The sequence below is a fragment of the Hemitrygon akajei genome, unplaced genomic scaffold (assembly GCF_048418815.1).
Source record: "Hemitrygon akajei unplaced genomic scaffold, sHemAka1.3 Scf000092, whole genome shotgun sequence".
NCBI lineage: Eukaryota > Metazoa > Chordata > Chondrichthyes > Myliobatiformes > Dasyatidae > Hemitrygon > Hemitrygon akajei.
In genome coordinates, this window is record NW_027331978.1 from 80223 (window position 1) to 100963 (window position 20741).

At 45.2% G+C, this 20741-nt stretch overlaps 2 long non-coding RNA genes across 2 annotated transcripts in view; both read left to right on the plus strand.

Moving 5' to 3' along the window:
• Positions 1-20741, plus strand: part of LOC140722904 (uncharacterized) — a 29433-nt gene that overhangs the window by 3255 nt on the left and 5437 nt on the right. Inside the window, exon 2 of the long non-coding RNA XR_012097767.1 lies at positions 610-782. This is a non-coding gene — a long non-coding RNA (uncharacterized lncRNA). The remainder of the gene's footprint in view (positions 1-609; positions 783-20741) is intronic.
• On the plus strand, positions 14427-16956 carry LOC140722906 (uncharacterized). Its single transcript, XR_012097770.1, has 2 exons — positions 14427-14752; positions 16318-16956. It is a non-coding gene; the product is annotated as an uncharacterized lncRNA (long non-coding RNA).

Genomic DNA, 20741 nt, shown 5'->3' on the forward strand with positions numbered 1-20741 from the left:
GATGCTTCCTTTATGTTGTGTTGGGGGATCTGACATTGGTCACTGAGTCCCGTTAACTTCCCCCAACTCGCCTCGTTTCCTGAGGCTGCTCACATTTGTCCTTGAGCTTTCTGGCTGTTGTGTCTTCTCCCGGACTGGGGTGGGTGAGAAAGGAGAACGTCCCAGGTTGTGGGGATCTTTGATTTCACTGCCTGCTTTACCGAGGGACTGGGAAGTCTAGGGGGGAGAGTGGTTTCTGTGATGTGCACGTGGCCAAGTGGTTAAGCAATCTGAAGGTCATGAGTTTGAGCCTCAGGCCAGGCAGTGCGTTGTATCCTTGAGCATGGCACTTAACCACACATTGCTCCTGCACGTTTATAGCCCAGATGGATCAAATCACCTAACCCTGTTCCTGTGTCTTATGTATTACCATGACAGAATGATGGCTCCTTCTTATCCCATATTGTTTTGTGATGTGTGAGGGACAATAAAAGATTGTTCACTGAGATTATTATATTTGGCTTCAACGTTTAAATTTCAGTGAGTTTTGTTCTTAGTAACATTAAGCAGAAATGTTTGGTTCTCCTTTTCATTGTTAATGTGCTTCATTATCTCTCTGGTTAATGTTAGACCTGCGGTGAGAGGTTTATTGGAAGAAAAACCCCAACTGGAAGCAAACCACGGCTAAAGATGTGGGAATAGCAACAAGTGAACTGGCCCGAGGACTGAGAGCATCAACTGGAGAGAACACCTCTGAATCAGCTGACTTGGAGTTCCCAGTGAGTCAGTGAGGAGGAAGTTTGGTGAGTCTCATTTACTCGAACACTGGTCCTTTATACATTACATACCTGTACAATAGAAGGTGGGAAATAGTTGGTGAGACTGAATGTGCCCAGAAGAACCATTTATGCCTCTGTCAGACCCAGTTGCAATCACTCCAGGTCTGGTAATGTGCTTCCAGCAGCCCAGCCCTTTAAAACCACTCCCACTCTGTGGAAGTCGAATCTGGATAAAGTCACTCTGAGACCATACGGTACAAACTCTTTATTCCAAGCACCCGGGGCTTACTTAGTTAGTCGCTCAAACAGGAACAATCTGTGACTGTTCCCACCCAATCCACTAACTGAATAACAATTCCCCTTACACCACAGATATATCCATCCAGATACCCCCACACAAGACAGGCTGGAGCCAAAGATATTTACTACATGACAGGCTGTAGCCCCTAAAGACAAACTACAAAATAGTCATAATGGTTTACACACACAGAACAGACTGAAGCTATCCTATCTCTACATGTGAATGTGCAAGGAGATAAGCATCTTGAAACTCTAGCTAGCTACCCACAAGAAGAAACATGGCTCAGCACATCGGTTGATCATCAGCAGTTTCTTTCAGAAAAACAGGCTGCAAATGTTTAACGAAGTGTTAACCATTTTACAGACTTTATCCTTCCCTCCTTTTGATCATTACATTATCAACAACACAGTAACTTCTTACAGAGATAGCAACTGATGACAGCATTGACTTATCAGTGGGTAAAGACAGGGTACAACAGTAATTGTAACAAAGATATGTACAACTGTTAGGACATAATGCAGTATCATGCCCCACATATTACCAAACAGGCCTTCAAAGATCACCATTTCGACCCTTCGGTGAACCCGTGTAAATCCTGCCCTACTTTCTTGATGCTGTCAATCTCCTTTGCAGTGTGCTCGGAGAGGGGTGTAATGTTAGTAGATTCATCAGGGATATACGTGCAGCATTCTGTGTCAATAACAGCACAGGTTCCCTCTTTCTCAGCTGGGATAAACTCTAAAGCTGTATGATTCTGTATGACTGTTTGCCAGATTGCAATCATTTCAGTGGAGATTTCTGTTACTTGGGCCTGTGTTTCTGTCAGGGCCCCTGCAGTATTGTGGCCAGCTCCTCAAGTGCTGTATCCAAATTGATTATCTCTCATGAATTCCTGGCTACTCCATAGGAGAGAAAAGTAATCATCCAAAATCAATCAGTCTCAATTGTTCCTCTCGGCTGCTGGGCACCTGCAAGTATGGCCAGGATGCATGTTTCCCAGTATTGGAAGTTCCGTTTGATGGGGGCCTGAGACACCATCCCTCAAAACACTGACAGCCACAGTCATCTCTGACTGGACCACAGGACCTCATCTCACTTCCCCGGATGTTATTTGAGAAAGCCCAGGCTGAGAGTTCCTCACTCTGGTTGAGCAAGATTACTGACATTGGAACCTTAGTTTTACCATGCTGTGGAATTTCAGCACAAACCCAGCAGGCCCCTAGTTCTACCTGTTTGGCATAGGTATGACAGAAAAACAGAAATGTGTTAACATGGGGGCCCCCGGATTCTGGGGTGAGCCCTCTCAAAGACATAAATATGAACACCCCTAACAACCAATACATTTTCCATTAGTCCGAGAGAGACCTTCTATTCAGTTCCTTCAGTAACAAGTTTGGCGCCTAATGATGTATCCACCGAGATTGCCCCTTCAGTTTCACAGCCGTGGGACTGGTCGGTAACACCTGATCTGGTCCTCTCCACCGCAGTCCGAGTTTCCCTCAATCCTAGTTCTTCATCAGGAAAAAAAATCCCAGGTTCCATGGTGCGGAGTAGTTCTCTTCCTTGTAAGCCTGTCATACCTGTGAATGTATGCTTGGAAAATTTTGGTTAGTTGGCATATATATTTCCCCATGTCTTCCCCTCGGGTATGAATATCCAATTTTGCTGGTAGACTTTCTGGGAGCAATGGTACACAAGGTCTTAGTCCCCAGGGTGTCTTCATGGGCCGTCCATAAATGATTTCAGCTGGTGACAACCTGTTTTCTCCTGTGGGGTAACCCTCATGTGGAACTGGGTAACGGTAGGACCATCAACCATGTGAGTCCAGTCTCCACTGTTAGTCTGGCCAGTTTTCTCTTCAGAGTGCCATTGGCTCTCTCCACTCTGCCAGCGGCCCGTGGGAGGTGTACACAGTGGAATTGTTGCTGGATAGCTAGTTCCTTACGTATGCCTTTGTTTACTTTCATCACGAAGTGTGGGTCATTGTCAGAGCTCAGCATCTCTGCCAGGCCGTACCTGGGAAGTATTTCCCGTAATAATACCCTCACAACAGTCATAACAGTATTATTGGTAGTTGGAACAGCTTCAACCCATCTACTAAACACATCTATAATATCTAAGCAGCATCTATAGCAATGTACTCTAGGTAATTCAATAAAATCAACTTGTAGACACAAAAAGGTCCACCTGGCAAGGGAGTCGTACCCGGTGTGCAGGGTACAGGTTACCAACCATTACCTCCTTTCCCAGGTGTGTACAATTATGTATATAATCGGCCAATATTGGTAAAAACTGTGTAGGAACACAAACCTGTTCCACTGGGGTGATCCAAAAACCTATGTGTTGGGGTCTTTCTGGCACCCCATCTGGGACCACAGTTTTCACTCCTCCTCAGAGGCGCCCCCTGAGAAGAACAAAACTCGAGATAACTGTACAGCAGTGAGTAAGTTGTTTACAAAGGTGGCATTACTAATGGGGTGGCCAGAGGAAGTTAGGAATCCCCACGTTCCCAGAGAGCCTCATAGTCATGTACAATTCCAAATGCATAACGGGAGTCTGTGTAAACGTTCCCACTTTAGTCTGTTGCTGGGATACAGGCACAAGTCAGAGCAAACAGCTCAGCCTTCTGGGCGGAGACAGCTGCTTCAAAAGATGTCTGCTTAATTACTTCACCGTCCATCATTATTGCATAGTCAGAATATTGTTATCCTGCTGGATCCACAAAAGAGCTTCCATCCTCATAAAACGTTGCCTCGGGATTGAGGGGATATTGCTAAATGGATGGGAGCGTCTGTCCTTCTTTCGTGGTGATCCGGACAGGGGGGCAGTTGGTGCAACAGACTTCTTGGCCTGAAATTGCACAGAGATGGGGTACAGCGTCTTGGGATCGGTCAATATTAAAAGGTTGTCTTACCAGATATCCCGTCTTCACCTCAGACTCCTTCCCATATTGGACTAGACCCGTGGCCAAGTCTTGCCAGTTTCCCTCGGTGCTGGAGGCTTGTTTCGTTAGGGTGTAGGCCAGGAACCCTGGGCTCTTTGGCTTGAACCTAGTGCAAACCCTAATGGTGATATGGAGAGCTACCAGTTCTGTCTGTCGCCAAAGGAAATCTGGAAATTCGGCCAGTAATGCAATACCGTCTTCCTTTAACCTGTCTAATCACCGTGACTGGGAACTTCTGTCCATCGAGGGGTGCATAATATTGGCTTTCCTCAGTGGCACACCCCGTAGGGTCAAGGCACAGAGTCACATGAGGGTCGGCTGCTGGCAGAAGGAGTGGAGTCCAAATTAAGTGCCCTCCACTTGGGGGTCGGAAACTGGGGAAGCTGTCGGTTGTTCACCTGTCGGTTGTTCACCTGTCAAGGGTGACAGCATTGTCTGTGCAAAGAATCTCGACTTCCAACAGACAGAGCAAGTCTCTCCCTGCAAGATTACACCCCCGTCTGGTGGTGACTGTAAATGAAACCTCACCCTGGTTCCCCTGGAATTCCACCTGCAGTGGCTGGGTACGTGAATACGTACGTTCCATGCCTTCGAACCCAGACAGAGTGATTGTAGCATCTGATAGCTGGAATCACTTTTCCGATACTATTTCCTGATCGAGACTGGTTGTGGTTGCCCTCATATCAATCATAAATGGAACTGGATTTCCAGCAACTTGCAATATTACATTGGGCTCTTCCTGAGGGTTGGCACTCATGGTTGGAAGCATCTTCTTGTCAATTTCTAAACGGGTTGTTGTCCCCACCTGTCCATTGGTAGGTTTTTGTTCCCATTTCTGTTCCTCAGATATAGCCCGCTCGCGTCCTTCTTCCCGCTGACCATATTCACCTTTAATATTAGTTCCCTGCAGGGATGATAGGGATTCGAAAGTTGGGTCCTAATGATATGTCAAAGCTTGTCACATTCGATTTCGGTCATTGTCAGGCCAATCCATATTATTTGTTTTAATCATGTTGGCTAACTTAGTTGGTAAGCATTGGAGCAGTAGGGCATTGAACTGGGGGGTCAGATTCCCATCATTAAAGGCTTGGTCTCCTGCGAAGGTGCCGTAGCAGGCCACAAATCGCTCTCAATAGTCTGGTCCCGATTCCCCAGGCTTAGGTTTGCATTCAGGTACTTTAGTGATGTTTACAGGTTGCTGGAGAGCCCTTTCCAAGGCTTGAATGATCTGGTCCATCTGTTCATTCTCATTATGTTTTCCCATCTGTAACTCCTGATAGGTTTGGTATCTCAATTCTGCCTTCCATTTCTGCCCCTCATCAGCTGAGAGAATCATGCAGGAGAGACCGAATAAATCTTGCAGAGTCGCATTAAACATTTGTATAGTACTGTGGACACACTGAGCAAACTGTGCTGGTTTTTCTTTTCTATCTGGGGCCTGATTCATGATCATTATCATTTCTTGAGGCTTCCAGGGAGCATACACAGGATTCACTGAGGGCTGTCCCTCCTCCTAGTCCTAGGGGGAGCATTTGCAACTGCTGTTCAGGAGGATTTAAACTAATGTGGCAGGGGGATAGGAACAAGTGCAGAGAGACAGAGGGGTGCAAAATGAGAGCAGAAGCAAAAAGTAGTAAGGTGAAAAGTAAAAGTGGCAGGCAGTCAAATCCAGGGCAAAAATCAAAAAGGGCCACTTTTCAACATAATTGTATAAGGGCTAAGAGTGTTGTAAAAACAAGCCTGAAGGCTTTGTGTGTCAATGCAAGGAGCATTCGTAATAAGATGGATGAATTGAATGTGCAGATAGTTATTAATGAATATGATATAGTTGGAATCACAGAGACATGGCTCCAGGGTGACCAAGGATAGGAGCTCAACATCCAGGGATATTCAATATTCAGGAGGGATAGACAGGAAAGAAAAGGAGGTAGGGTAGCTTTGCTGGTTAGAGAAGAGATTAACGCAATAGAAAGGAAGGACATTAGCCTGGAGGATGTGCAATCGATATGGGTAGAGCTGCGTAACACTAAGGGGCATAAAACGCTGGTGGGAGTTGTGTACAGGCCACCTAACAGTAGTAGTGAAGTTGGGGATGGCATTAAACAGGAAATTAGAAATGCGTGCAAAAAAGAAACATCAGTTATAATGGGTGACTTCAATCTACATATAGATTGGGTGAACCAAATTGGTAAGGGTGCTGAGGAAGAGGATTTCTTAGAATGTGTGCGGGATGGTTTTCTGAACCAACATGTCGAGGAACCAACTAGAGAGCAGGCCATTCTAGACTGGGTATTGAGCAATGAGGAAGGGTTAATTAGCAATCTTGTCATGCGAGGCCTCTTGTGTAAGAGTGACCATAATATGGTGGAATATTTCATTTAGATGGTGAGTGACATAGTTAATTCAGAACCAAATGTTCTGAACTTAAAGAAGGGCAACTTTGAAGATATGAGACGTGAATTAGCTAAGACAGACTGGCAAATGATATTTAAAGGGTTGACGGTGGATAGAAGCATAGAAAATAGGTGTAGTAGGCCATTCGGGCCTTCGAGTCTGCACCGCCATTCAGTATGATCATGGCTGATCATCCAACTCAGAACCCTGTACCTGCTTTCTCTCCATACCCCCGATCCCTTTAGCCACAAGGGCCATATCTAAATACAGCCAATGAACTGGCCTCAACCGTTTCCTGTAGCAGAGAATTCCACAGATTCTCCACTCTCTGTGTGAAGAAGTTTTTCCTCATCTCGGTCCTAAAAGTCTTCCCCTTTAACCTTAAACTGTGACCCCTCGTTCTGGACTTCTCCAACATTGGAAACAATCTTCCTGCATCTAGCCTATCCAATCCCTTTAGAATTGTATACGTTTCAATAAGATCCCCCATCAATCTTCAAAATTCCAGTGAGTATAAGCCTAGTCGATCCAGTCTTTCTTCATGTGAAAGTCCTGCCATTCCAGGAGTCAATTTGGTGAACCTTCTTTGTACTCCCTCTATGGCAATAATGTCTTTCGTCAGTTTAGGGGACCAAAACTGCACACTAGGTGCGGTCTCACCAAGGCCTTCTACAACTGCAGTAGAACCGCCCTGCTCCTGTACTCAAATCCTTTTGCTATGAATGCTAGCATACCTTTCGCCTTTTTGACCGCCTGCTGTACCTGCATGCCTCCCTTCAATGACTGGTGTACAATGACACCTAGGTCTCATTGCACCTCCCCTTTTCCTAATCGGCCACCGTTCAGATAATAATCTGTTTTCCTGTCCTTGCAACCAAAGTGAATAACCTTACATTTATCCACATTAAATTGCATCTGCCATGAATTTGCCCACTCACCTAAGCTATCCAAGTCACCCTGCATCCTCTTAGCATCCTCCTCACAGCTAACACCGCCGCCCAGCTTCGTGTCATCCGCAAACTTGGAGATGCTGCATTTAATTCCCTCATCTAAATCATTTATTATATATTGTAAACAACTGGGGTCCCAGCACTGAGCCTTGCGGTACCCCACTAGTCACTGCCTGCCATTCTGAAAAGGTCCCGTTTACTCCCACTCTTTGCTTCCTGTCTGCCAACTAATTCTCTATCCACATCAATACCATACCCCCAATACCGTGTGCTTTAAGTTTACACACTAATCTCCTGTGTGGGACCTTGTCAAAAGCCTTTTGAAAATCTAAATATACCACATCTACTGGCTCTCCCCTATGCACTCTACTAGTTACATCTTCAAAAAATTCTATAAGATTCGTCAGACATGACTTTCCTTTCACAAATCCATGCTGACTTTGTCCGATGATTTCACCTCTTTCCAAATGTGCTGTTATCACATCTTTGATAACCGACTCTAGCATTTTCCCCACCACCAACATCAGACTAACCAGTCTATAAATTCCCGGTTTTTCTCTCCCTCCTTTTTTAAAAAGTGGGGTTCCATTAGCCACCCTCCAATCCTCAGGAACTAATCCAGAATCTAAGGAGTTTTGAAAAATTATCACTAATGCATCCACTATTTATTGGGCTACTCTGGGATGCAGACCATCTGGCCCTGGGGATTTATCTGCCTTTAATCCCTTCAATTTACCTAACACCACTTCCCTACTAACATGTATTTCCCTCAGTTCCTCCATCTCACTAGACCCTTGGTCCCTTACTATTTCCGGAGGATTATTTATGTCCTCCTTAGTGAAGACAGAACCAAAGTAGTTATTCAGTTGGTCTGCCATGTCTTTGTTCCCTATGATCAATTCACCTGTTTCTGACTGGAAAGGTCCTTACATTTGACTTGACCAATCTTTCTCTTTTCACATATCTGTAAAAGCTTTTACAGTCAGTTTTTATGTTCCCTGCCAGCTTTCTCTCATAATCTTTTTTCCCTTTCCTATTTAAGCCCTTTGTCCTCCTGTACTGGTCTCTTAATTTCGCCCAGTCCTCAGGTGTGCTGCTTTTTTTTGCTAATTTATATGTTTCTTCTTTGGACTTGATACTATCTCTAATTTCCCTTGTCAGCCACGGGTGCACTACCTTCCCTGGTTTATTCTTTTGCCAAACTGGGATGAACATTTGTTGTAGTTCATCCATGCGATCTTTAAATGCTTGCCATTGCATATCCACCATCAACCCTTTAAGTATCATTTGGCAGTCTATCTTAGCTAATTCACGTCTCATACCTTCAAAGTTACCCTTCTTTAAGTTCAGAACCTTTGTTTCTGAATTAACTATGTCACTCTCCATCTTAATGAAGAATCCCACCATATTACCCTTACCCAAGCCTCGCACGACAAGATTGCTAACAAATCCTTCCTCATTGCTCAATACCCAATGTGGAATGGCCTGCTCTCTAGTTGGTTCCTCAACATTCATATGCAATGGCAAGCATTTACAGATTGCATGGATGAACTACAACAAATGTTCATCCCAGTTTGGCAAAAGAATAAACCAGGGAAGGTAGTGCACCCGTGGCTGACAGGGGAAATTAGGGATAGTATCAAGTCCAAAGAAGAAACATACAAATTAGCCAGAAAAAGTGGCACACCTGAGGACTGGGAGAAATTCAGAGTCTAGCAGAGGAGGACAATGGGAAAGGGAAAAAAGATTATGAGAGAAAGCTGGCAGGGAACATAAAAACTGACTGTAAAAGCTTTTATAGATAAGTGAAAAGAAAACGATTGGTTAAGACAAATGTAGGTCCCTTACAGTTATAAACAGGTGAATTGGTCATAGGGAACAAGGACATGGCAGACCAATTCAATAACTACTTTAGTTCTGTCTTCACTAAGGAGGACATAAATAATCTTCCGGAAATATAGAGGACCGAGGGTCTAGTGAGATGGAGGAACTGAGGGAAATACATGTTAGTAGGGAAGTTAGTAGGGAATTGAAGGGATTAAAGGCAGAGAAATCCCCAGGGTAAGATGGTCTGCATCCCAGAGTGCTTAAGAAATTAGCCCAAGAATTAGTGATAATTTTTCAAAACTCCTTAGATTCTGGATTAGTTCCTGAGGATTGGAGGGTGGCTAATGTGACCTCACTTTTTTTAAAAATGAGGGAGAGAGAAACCGGGGAATTATAGACTGGTTAGCCTGACATCGGTGGTGGGGAAAATGCTAGAGTTGGTTGTGAAAATGTGATAACAGCACATTTGGAAAGAGGTGAAATAATCGGACAACGTCAGCATGGATTTGTGAAAGGAAAATCATGTCTGGCGAATCTTATAGAATTTTTTGAGGATGTAACTAGTCGAATGGATAAGGGAGAACAAGTGGATGTGGTATATTTGGATTTTCAAAAGGCTCTTGACAAGGTCCCACACAGGTGATTAGTGTGGAAACTTAAAGCACACAGTATTGGGGGTATGTTATTGATGTGGATAGAGAATTGGTTGGCAAACAGGAAGCAAAGAGTGGGAATAAATGGGACCTTTTCAGATTGGCAGGCAGTCATTAGTGGGGTACTGCAAGGCTCAGTGCTGGGATCCCAGTTGTTTACAATATATATTAATGACTTAGACGAGGGAATTAAATGCAGCATCTCCAAGTTTGCGGATGACACCAAGCTGGGCGGCAGTGTTAGCTGTGAGGATGCTAAGAGGATGCAGGGTGACTTGGATAGGTTAGGTGAGTAGGCATATTCATGGCAGATGCAACTTAATGTGGATAAATGTGAGGTTATTCACTTTGTTTGCAAGAACAGGAAAACAGATTATTATCTGAATGGCAGATTAGGAAAAGGGGAGGTGTTACGAGACCTGGGTGTCATTGTACACCAGTCATTGAAAGTGGGCATGCAGGTACAGCAGGCGGTGAAAAAGGCAAATGGTATGTTGGCATTCGTAGCAAGAGGATTTGAGTGCAGGAGCAGGGAGGTTCTACTGCTGTTGTACGAGGCCCAGGTGAGGCCACAGCCAGAGTACTGTATGCAGTTTTGGTTCCCTAATCTGAGGAAAGACATTCTTGCCATAGAGGGAGTACAAAGAAGGTTCAACAGATTGATTCCTGGAATGGCAGGACTTTCATATGAAGAAAGACTGGATCGACAAGGCTTATATTCGCTGGAATTTAGAAGACTGAGGGGGGATCTTATTGAAATGTATAAAATTCTAAAGGGATTGGACAGGCTAGATGCAGGAAGATTGTTTCCGATGTTGGGGGAGTCCAGAGCGAGGGGTCACAGTTTAAGGATAAAGGGGAAGCCTTTTAGGGCCAAGATGAGGAAAAACTTCTTCACACACAGAGTGGTGAATCTGTGGAATTCTCTGCCACAGGAAACAGTTGAGGCCGGTTCATTGGCTATATTTAAGAGGGAGTTAGATATGGCCCTTGTGGCTAAAGGGATCAGGGGTATGGAGTGAAAGCAGGTACAGGGTTCTGAGTTGGATGATCAGGCATGATCATACTGAATGGCGGTGCAGGCTCGAAGGGCCGAGTGGCCTACTCCTGCACTTATTTTCTATGTTTTTATGTGTAGAAAATTAAAATCTCCCACAATCACAACCTTGTGCTTACTACAAATATCTGCTATCTCCTTACAAATTTCCTTCTCCAATTCTCGCTCCCAATCAGGTGGTTTATAATACACCCCTATAAGTGTTACTATACCTTCCCCATTCCTCAATTCCACACAAATAGGCTCCCTAAATGAGCCCTGTCATCTATCCTGTCAAAGCACCGCTGTAATATTTTCTCAGAAAAGCATTGCAATACCTCCCCCTCTTGCCCTTCTGATTCTATCACACCAGAAGCAACGAAATCCAGGAATATTTAGTTGCCAATCACACCCCTCCTGCAACCATGTTTCACTAATAGATACAACATCATATTTCCAGTTATCAATCCATACTCTAAGCTCATCCACCTTTCTTACAATGCTCCTAGCATTAAAATAGATGCATTCAAGAAACTTTCCACCTCTTCCTATCTGTTTATCCCTAACGGTGCAAATAACTTTATTATCTCTTTTTTTCCCTTCTCCCCTACATCTTCGGTCTGAGCGCTCCTACATCAGGGAGGGAGTTCAAATCATCTGTGTGTTAAAAGTTTAGCCATCATGGTGACTGAAGGCAGCTGCAGGTTCATGAGGGACTGTTACTGTCAGATTCTGCAGTTCTTGCGGCTGCTCATCGCACCCAGGACTGAACCCTGGTCACTGAGCATTGGAGGAGTCTGTTCTGCTGATGTTAGCCTTAAACTAGACTGGCATTTAATATTGTGGATCTGTGAAAGATAAATCAGTTCTGTATCAAATCCCATGAATCAGGTACTTACTGTCTCTACCACACTCACAATGTACACTAGAAAGGCCACTCGGCCCATCTGGTTCCTGCCCAAGTTTCTGTTCCATATCAGTATATCAAAATCTCTCCCTGCCATTCCCCTCTCACTCTCCCTGAGATGACAGGTTGTAGCTAGTCACCACTCCGTGGGATAGGAGATTTCCCATGAATTTCATGGAAACATATAAATAAACAACACATTACAGATGCTTTGTCCCACATTGCCGTGCCGACCATGTATCTTACTCTAGAAACTGCTCAGAATTACTCTACCACATAGCCACCCATTTTCCTAAGCTCCATGTACCTATCTGAGAGTCTCTTAAAAGACCCTATTGTATCCGCCTCCACCACTGTTGCTGGTGGTGCTTTCCACACACACACCACTCTTTGCTTAAAAAAGTTAGCTCTGACATCTCCTCTGTACTTACTTCCAGGCAGCTTAAACCTATTCCCCCTCGTGTTAGCCATTTCAGCCCTGGGGGAAAAGCCTCTGACTATCCACACGACCAATGCCTCTCATCATCTTAGACACCCGCATGATTTTCTCCAGGGTGAATAAGACGATGAGCTGACTGTGGTTTTGACGTTCTCTCTCTCTCCCTCTCTCTCTCTCCTTGTGTCTGACGTCACAGCCCCGCCTCACTCAGGCACTTAAAGCGACACTCACAGTAAATGAACCCGCGGTCTCGCAACACAATGCGCATCTAAAGCCTGACAGCAGACCAGTGAGTAAATCTTTGATGGTGCAGAGTCAAAAACCAAAAAGTTGCCAGCCTGAGTCAGGGCTTTGGGGCTCCAGAGAGAGATGGGGTCTAGAGTTTATGAGGAGGAGGAGGAATCAGACCAGCAGGATGTGGCTACAAAAGGAAGGTCAGAAACATTTGTAAACTGGTTGACTGAAAAAAAGGTGGTTAATTTCAGGCAGCAAATGTGGAGAGGAATAAAAAGATAATGTTTAGGCCGAGCCCCTTCAGCATGCCTAGACTGTGTACTCCGATGCTTAGTTGCTCTCTGAATTGCAGAGTTCCTCCAGCGTTTTGTGTGTGTGCGTCTCTGTATTTCCAGCAACTGCAGAATCTCCTGTGTTTTATAACTGCATTTTACTTTGGCATTAGATACACGTTGATATTGAGTATATTGTTTATGGGAGCCGCTTTCTGCATTAAAACAGCTGTAATTTTTTTCTATACACACTATTAAAAAAATGAGGTATGGACATTGAACCAGTGCTTGCAGAAATGGTTAATGGCACCGTGTTTACCCATAAGGCCATGCGTTAAAAATTTCGCCAGTGCTGAAGCGCCAATGAAATGCGCAGCCGTCAGCCTGAGGACGTCCCCGAGTATCACGCATGCACGCAGTACACAGAAGGCCTTGAAAATGTCGGGTGCAGGTAAGAGCGATTCTCCATGTTTTTATCTTAAACACCAATTTCACAACAATTCCTGTGAAATCCGGACACCGTGGCCAACAATTCCGGGACAGTCCTGCCCTCTTCCCTCTCTCTCAGCCCCACGATCCGTACACACGCCCCGGGGAGCTTCCGGCTGATGAGGGAATGGGATCCGATGGATCTTTCAGACAGAGCTGAGCTCCAGCTATCTAAATGCAAGGATTAGGAACTCAGAGAAAGGGAACAAAATCTTTTACATCAGCAATTGAGAAAATCACCTTTGTTCTACCTCCAATAACAAATAAGAGAAAATCTGAAGATTCTGGAAATCCAAGTAACACTCACACAAAATGCCGGCAAAATTCAGCATTAGTACTCTTTTCCGTAGATGCTGCCTGGCCTGCTGAGTTCCTCCAGCATTTTGTGTGTGTTGCTTGTTCTACCTCCTCTTGTTCTGGACTTTTCTACCCGTGAGAGCATGTTTTGTCCCATTCTCTCTGAGTACATAATGATATCAAACACCTTTGTCTGGGGAAGCAAGTAGCTTTCACATCACAAATGTGCCAGACTCCAGTGAGACAGACTACTGCCCTTCCCTTCATATTCATTGGCATTGCCATCACTGAGCTCACCACTGTCAGTCATTGGGGGAGGCTTCAGGGGAGTACAGAAACTGGTGATACTTGTGTGTATTCTGATGTTGCAAAAGTTGCTGGAAAATTTGCAAGTGGGAAGAAGTGGAGTGATATTTGGAAATCTGACTTTTTAAAGTGTAACTTAGCAAGCAAACCACATATGGACAATATGCAAAAACTTTGGTGAGAAAATCCTTCATTACCCATTACAGTCCTGCTACATAGGTTGTGAGAGAGTGCAGATGAACTGGATCGAACCCAGAGGAGATCAAAGTTCCTATTGACAGTGATTTGCTAGCTGTGAAAATGAAAACCTCTCTATAAAAAAATTCACTGTGCACATCTTGTCACTGGGTAAAAAAAATGCACAGTGCAAGTCTTATGTACACACTGGTTATTACAAATTAGTGTGGGTATTGGAGGGAAGATGGGGAGACCTGTAGTGTCCCTGATGCCCTCACTTACAAGAAATGCATCCAGCTGCAGCTTGTAACCCTGCACTTTAAGGAGTTGGAACTTGAAACGCATATGGGAATTGATGGTCATTTCAGATACCAGCACTCTGCCCAGTCAGGAGATGATTTCTCTTCCAACTTGGGTTTAACCTCACTGTAACAGTGTGATACCAAATCAAAACTTGGCAACTCAAGTAATCTCATCTGAAATGTTGTCCTACACCCATTGATGGATTTTGTAAATCTTCTACAGGTTAAAAACGAGAAGGAATTTGTCTCCAGGGATCCCAAACACAGCACGCCAGTTTTGTTGTCTCTGTCTAGATATTTAAGAAGTGGAGCAAGGGATTCAATCGACCATCCTTCCTGCTCAGACTGTGGGGAGGGATTCACTCGGTCATCTGAGCAAGTAGCAAGCCCGGCATTTTACACAGGAGAAAGGCCGTTCACCTGCTCAGACAGTGGGAATGGATTCACTCTGTCATTTCAACTGAAGGTACATCAGCAAGTTCACACTGGGCGAGGCCATTCATCTGTTCTGTGTGTGAGAAAGGATTCTGCCGGGTATCCCACCTGTGGACCCAAGAGTCAGATCACACTGGGCAGAGGCTGGTCATCTGCTGAATTTCGGGAAAGGGATTCTCTCGGTCATCTGACCTAATGGCACAACAACGTGTTCACACCAGGGGGCAGCCATTCACCTGCACAGTCTGCGGGAAGGGATTCACTCAGTCATCCACCCTACTGGAACATCAGCGAGTTCACACTGGGGAGAAGCCATTCACCTGCTCAGAATGTGGGAAGAGATTCACTCAGTCATCCACCCTACAGATTCATCAGCGAGTTCACACTGGGGAGAAGCCGTTCACCTGCTCAGTCTGTGGGAAGAGATTCACTCAGTCCTCCCACCTACTGAGTCATCAGCGAGTTCACACTGGGGAGAGGCCATTCACCTGCTCAGAATGTGGGAAGGGATTCAATCATTCATCCCACCTACTGAGTCATCAGCGAGTTCACACTGGGGAGAAGCCGTTCACCTGCTCAAAATGTGGGAAGAGATTCACTCAGTCATCCCACCTACTGAGTCATCAGCGAGTTCACACTGGGGAGAAGCCGTTCACCTGCTCAGAATGTGGGAAGAGATTCACTCGGTTAGCTAACCTACAGAGTCACCAGCGAGTTCACACTGGGGAGAGGCCATTCACCTGCTCAGAATGTGGGAAGGGATTCACTCATTCATCCACCCTACTGAGTCATCAGCGAGTTCACACTGGGGAGAAGCCGTTCACCTGCTCAGAATGTGGGAAGAGATTCACTCAGTCATCCACCCTACAGATTCATCAGCGAGTTCACACTGGGGAGAAGCCGTTCACCTGCTCAGTCTGTGGGAAGGGATTCACTCGGTTAGCTAACTTACAGAGTCACCAGCGAGTTCACACTGGGGAGAGGCCGTTCAGCTGCTCAGAATGTGGGAAGAGATTCACTCAGTCATCCCACCTACAGAATCATCAGCGAGTTCACACTGGGGAGAGGCCGTTCACCTGCTCAGAATGTGGGAAGGGATTCACTCAGTCATCCAACCTACTGGTACATCAGCGAGTTCACACTGGGGAGAAGCCATTCACATGCTCAGAATGTGGGAAGGGATTCATACTGTCATTCTACCTACAGAGACACCAGCGAGTTCACACTGGGGAGAGGCCATTCACCTGCTCAGTCTGTGGGAAGGGATTCACTTAGTTATCTAACCTACCGGTACATCAGCGAGTTCACACTGGGGAGAAGCCGTTCACCTGTTCAGTCTGTGGGAAGCGATTCACTCAGTCACACCATCTGCAGAATCATCAGTTAGTTCACACTGGGGAGAAGCCGTTCACCTGCTTGGACTGTGGGATAGGATTCACTCAGTCATCACAACTACTGGCACACCAGTCAGTTCACAGTGGGGACTGGCCGTTGTTATGAATCCCTGGGTTTCGTTTGCTGTGGACTGTCATTTTAAGAGAGAGAGATTAAGAAGGTGAATCAGTCTGACTTGCAGCTTGTTTACATCGCTTGCAGCTTGTTTAGTTTTAACCGAGGACACAGACACTCAGAGTCAGATGGAGACGAAGGAGGAAAAACTGAAGGATCGACACCAGGGAACGAGTGGCCAAGGGTCACTGTTTGGAACTTTCCTATCCCCACAAGGTGGGTTAATTATCGATTCACCGTACATCGAATGTGTGGTTGTCACCTTGTTTGATCCATAGGAGTGGATCGGATTTGGCGCATCCTGTGGAGACCACTTATGTGTTAACCCTTGCCTGGCTGTGGTGTTGTAGTTCACTTGGAGACGATACACCTTGTGACAAGTCACTTTCGGTGATAATTTGTATGTGGATTTGGAACGATGATGGATAAAATCTACAGCGACTGTTCTCTCGTTTTACCACCGTAGAACCTGTGGAATTCTACATATTTGCGTTCTCTCACCATTTACCATGGATTACAAATCTCTCTCTCATCGCCTATTCTGTAGTTGAACGGAACTTTCATACTTTACCATCTCAAGACTCCAAGCCTTGTTTCCCCCGAGCTCAATAGTTTGGGAGTTACATTTACACACATTTATAAACTTAACACTGTTAACTTCTGTTTATCTTGTTTAAGTTGCAATATTACAAGTAGATTCTAATAAAGATAGATTTAACATCAAAACCAGACTCCAGGTGTAGTCTATTGCTGCTGGTTTGTTTCTAAAGCATTATGGTTTGTAAAAAATTTGGGGTGTGGGTCTGGGATATGAACAAATTTGGGGGCTATTGATCGATGAATTATCGATTTGATTGGGGAAATCCCTTTTGATTTATTTGTGTGGAAATCAGCAGCAGTGGATATTTATAAATTTCTGGAAGTGCCAACCCCTGAGGCATTAGGAAAAGCCAAAAGGAATGAATTGCTGACTGTTGCTAATGGGCTGAATCTTAAGCAGGTAAGGGGGTGTGAAAGACCAGGGAAGCATAAAACTGGGAGAGGAGGTAAAGGTAAAACAATAGGGGTTATATTATAAAATATAGGCATCCACCCCCTTTTTCAGAGACTGGGATCCCTGTTTCAACCGGTAATGATGTGTATTTCAATGTGTTCATCTCTCAGTCCTCGATTCTCTAAATGAAAGGGTTATCACATTTGATTTTTCTTCATATGATGACCCAACCATTTCAGGGATCGGTCTATTAAAACTTCATTGCACACTCTATAACAAATACTCTCTAACCACTTTGTTAATCCTCTGTGCAAAAAATGTCCATCTTCCGCAGCCCCGTGTTGCCCCAAACACTCACCTACTACCCCTGTCATTGGCCCCACTTGCAGGTCAACCGTCTGCTGGTGTTTCGCCCCCAACGTGAATCCCTCTGCTCGACACCAGCGTGGGCTCAGACATTTCCACAGATTTCCACCGGGACAAACATCCTGTCCGCCCCCTCTCACACCATCTTTTTCTTTTCAATAAAATCCCTCCTCTCCCTCCCCAGGGAACTGGCATCAAACCGACGGGCCGAGCGGTCTCCTCCTACCTCTCGGCGACACATCAGTCTCCGGCCACAGAAGACGCTTCACAAACCCCCCAACTTTCCTTGGAGGAAAATGGAAATAAATCAAAAAACGGACATTTACTCCGCTGTGATGTGGAGTTTGAGGTCGGAGCGGGAGGCGAACTCAGCGGGGGTAACGCCCTCTGGACTTGTCCACCTCTGCGACTAGTGGTAACAAGTGATTGACATCGCTTTGCACCAATGGGAATAGTGCAGCCCCTGAATCCTCTGTTGACAGCGGTGGGGGAGGGCTGGTCACGTGATTATTAGCCCAGCTATTAAACTGGTAAAGCCCGAGCTCACCAGCGCATGGATGACGTGAGACGCTGTGCACGTAAGGGCAGATCCCCGTGTGGGAAGCCGATGCGTGACGTCAGGCGCGAGGGGGTCTGTGTGACATCACCTGCGGGGATGCGCTCGCATTTAAATGCACCTTAATGTGTGTTTCTTATGATTTGAGAGGGACAACAACATTAATCACGGGTTTCATTACTGAATCCAGTGTTGTGAGATGTAAAGTCCCCTGTTATGTGTCCGGCTGTGCCGTGTTGTTTGGGGGCTGATCGATTAATTATCGATTTGATTGGGCATATCCCTTTTGATTTATTTGTGTGTGGAAATCAGCAACAGTGGATATTGATAAATTTCTGTGGGTTGGATGACTGAGTGAATCCCTTCCCACGTACTTCCTCATCCAGGGCATCCACTCTTGGTCTTCCTGGAATCATTCTTTGACACTTCTCCGGACCCACTCCAATACGAGCACATCTTTTGCTCAGATAATAAGTCGGAAGTACAGGTCGGAATCTGCTCACCATACACCAACAGTGATCTGCCCAATGCGTTATAAAGCTATAGTATCACATCCTTGCTCTTATATTGCTAACTTTGCAGTTGTCATCCTTAATCAACTCAATCTGCAAGCAAACCTTTAGGGCCTCTTGCTCAAGGACTCACAAGCACTTATGCACCTCTAATTTTTTCAAGTTTCTCCCATTTATTTTTTTCTACACCCAATTACTTCTACCAAATGTACATGACTTGCATACACTGTATTTCAACTGCTACTTTGCTGGCATTCTCCAGACCTATCGAAGTCCTTCTGCAGACTCCCGCTTTGCTCTAAACTACCTATCCCCTACCTATCTTTGTATCAACTGCAATGTTCATCACCAAGGTATCAATTCCGTCATCCGTATCATTCAGATTTAACATGAAACGATGCGGTCTCAATACTGACCCCTGCAGAACAGCATTAGTTACCGACAGCAAAACAGAATTGCCCACATTATTCTGACTCTTTCTCCCTTGTCAGTACAAGTTTCTTTCCTGTAATTCCATGAGCTGTGATCCTGTTCAGCAGCCTCACGTGCAGCACCTTAGAAACATAGAAAACCTGCAGCACGTTACAGGCCCTTTGGCTCACAAAGCGATGCCGAACATGTCCTTGCTCTAGAAATGCCAAGGGTTACCTACAGTTCTCTATTTTTCTCAGCTCCGTGTACCTATCCAGGAGTCTCTTAAAAGACCCTGTCGTGTCCGCCTCCACCACCATTGCCGGCAGCCCATTCCAAGCACTCACCACTCTCTGTGTAAAAAAACTTACCCCTGACATCTCCTCTGTACCTACTTCCAAGCATCTTCAAACTAATCCCTCTCGTGCTAGCAATTTCAGCCCTGGGAAAAAGCCTCTGACTATCCACACGATCAATGTCTCTCATTTTCTTGTACACCTCCATCAGGTCACCTCTCATCCTCCATCACTCCAAGGAGAAAAGACTGAGTTCACTCAACCTGTTCTCAAAAGGCATGCTCCCCTATCCAAACAACATCCTCGTAAATCTCCTCAGCACCCTTTCTATGGCTTCCACATCCTTCCTGTAGTTTGGCGACCAGAACTGAGCACAGTATTCCAAGTGGTGTCTGACCAAAGTCCTATATATCTGCAACATTACATCTCAGCTTTTAAACTCAAGCCTGCGGTTGATTAAGGCCAATGCACAGTATGGCTTCTTAACCACAGAGTCAACCTACATAGCAGTTTTGACTGTCCTATGGACTCCGTCCCCAAGATCCCTCTGTTCCTCCACACTGCCAAGAGGCTTACCATTAATACTATATTCTATCATATTTGACCGAAGAAAATGAACCACATCACACTTCTTTGGGTTGAACTCCATTTGCCACTTCTCAGCCCAGGTTTGCAGACTATCAATATCCCCCTGCAACCTAACCCAACCTTTGTGTTATCAGCAAATTTACTAACCCATACCTCCACTTCCTCATCCAGGTCATTTATAAAAGTCACTAAGGGTAGGGGTCCCAGAACAGATCCCTGAGGCAGACCACTGGTCACCGACCTCCATGCAGAATATGACCAGTCTACAACCACTCTTTGTCTTCTGTGAGCAAGCCAGTTCTGGATGCACAAACCAATGTGCACTTGGATCCCATGCCTCCTTACTTTCTCAATAAGCCTTGCATGGGGTACCTTGTTGAAGATGATCTGAAAATCCGAGCAAACAACATACACTGCCTCTGCTTTATCTATCTTGCCTGTTATTTCCGCAAAGTATTCCAAGAGATTTGTCAGTCAAGATTTCCTCGAAAGAATCCGGTTGACTTTGGCCTACTTCATCATGGTTCCCCAATTACAGCACCCAAAAAACACACTCTTAGTACACTCTACCATCTTCCTGACCACTACGGTCAGACTAACTGTCCAATAATTTTCTTTCTTCTGCCCTCTCTCTTCTTAAAGAGTGGAGTGACATTTGCAAATTTCTGGTCCACCAGAACCGTTCCAAAATCTAGTGATTTCTGATAGATCATTACTCATCACTTGAAGAGAAAACTAAGGGGGAACTTCTTCATTCAGAGGCAGGGAGAGTGTGCACCGAGCTGCCA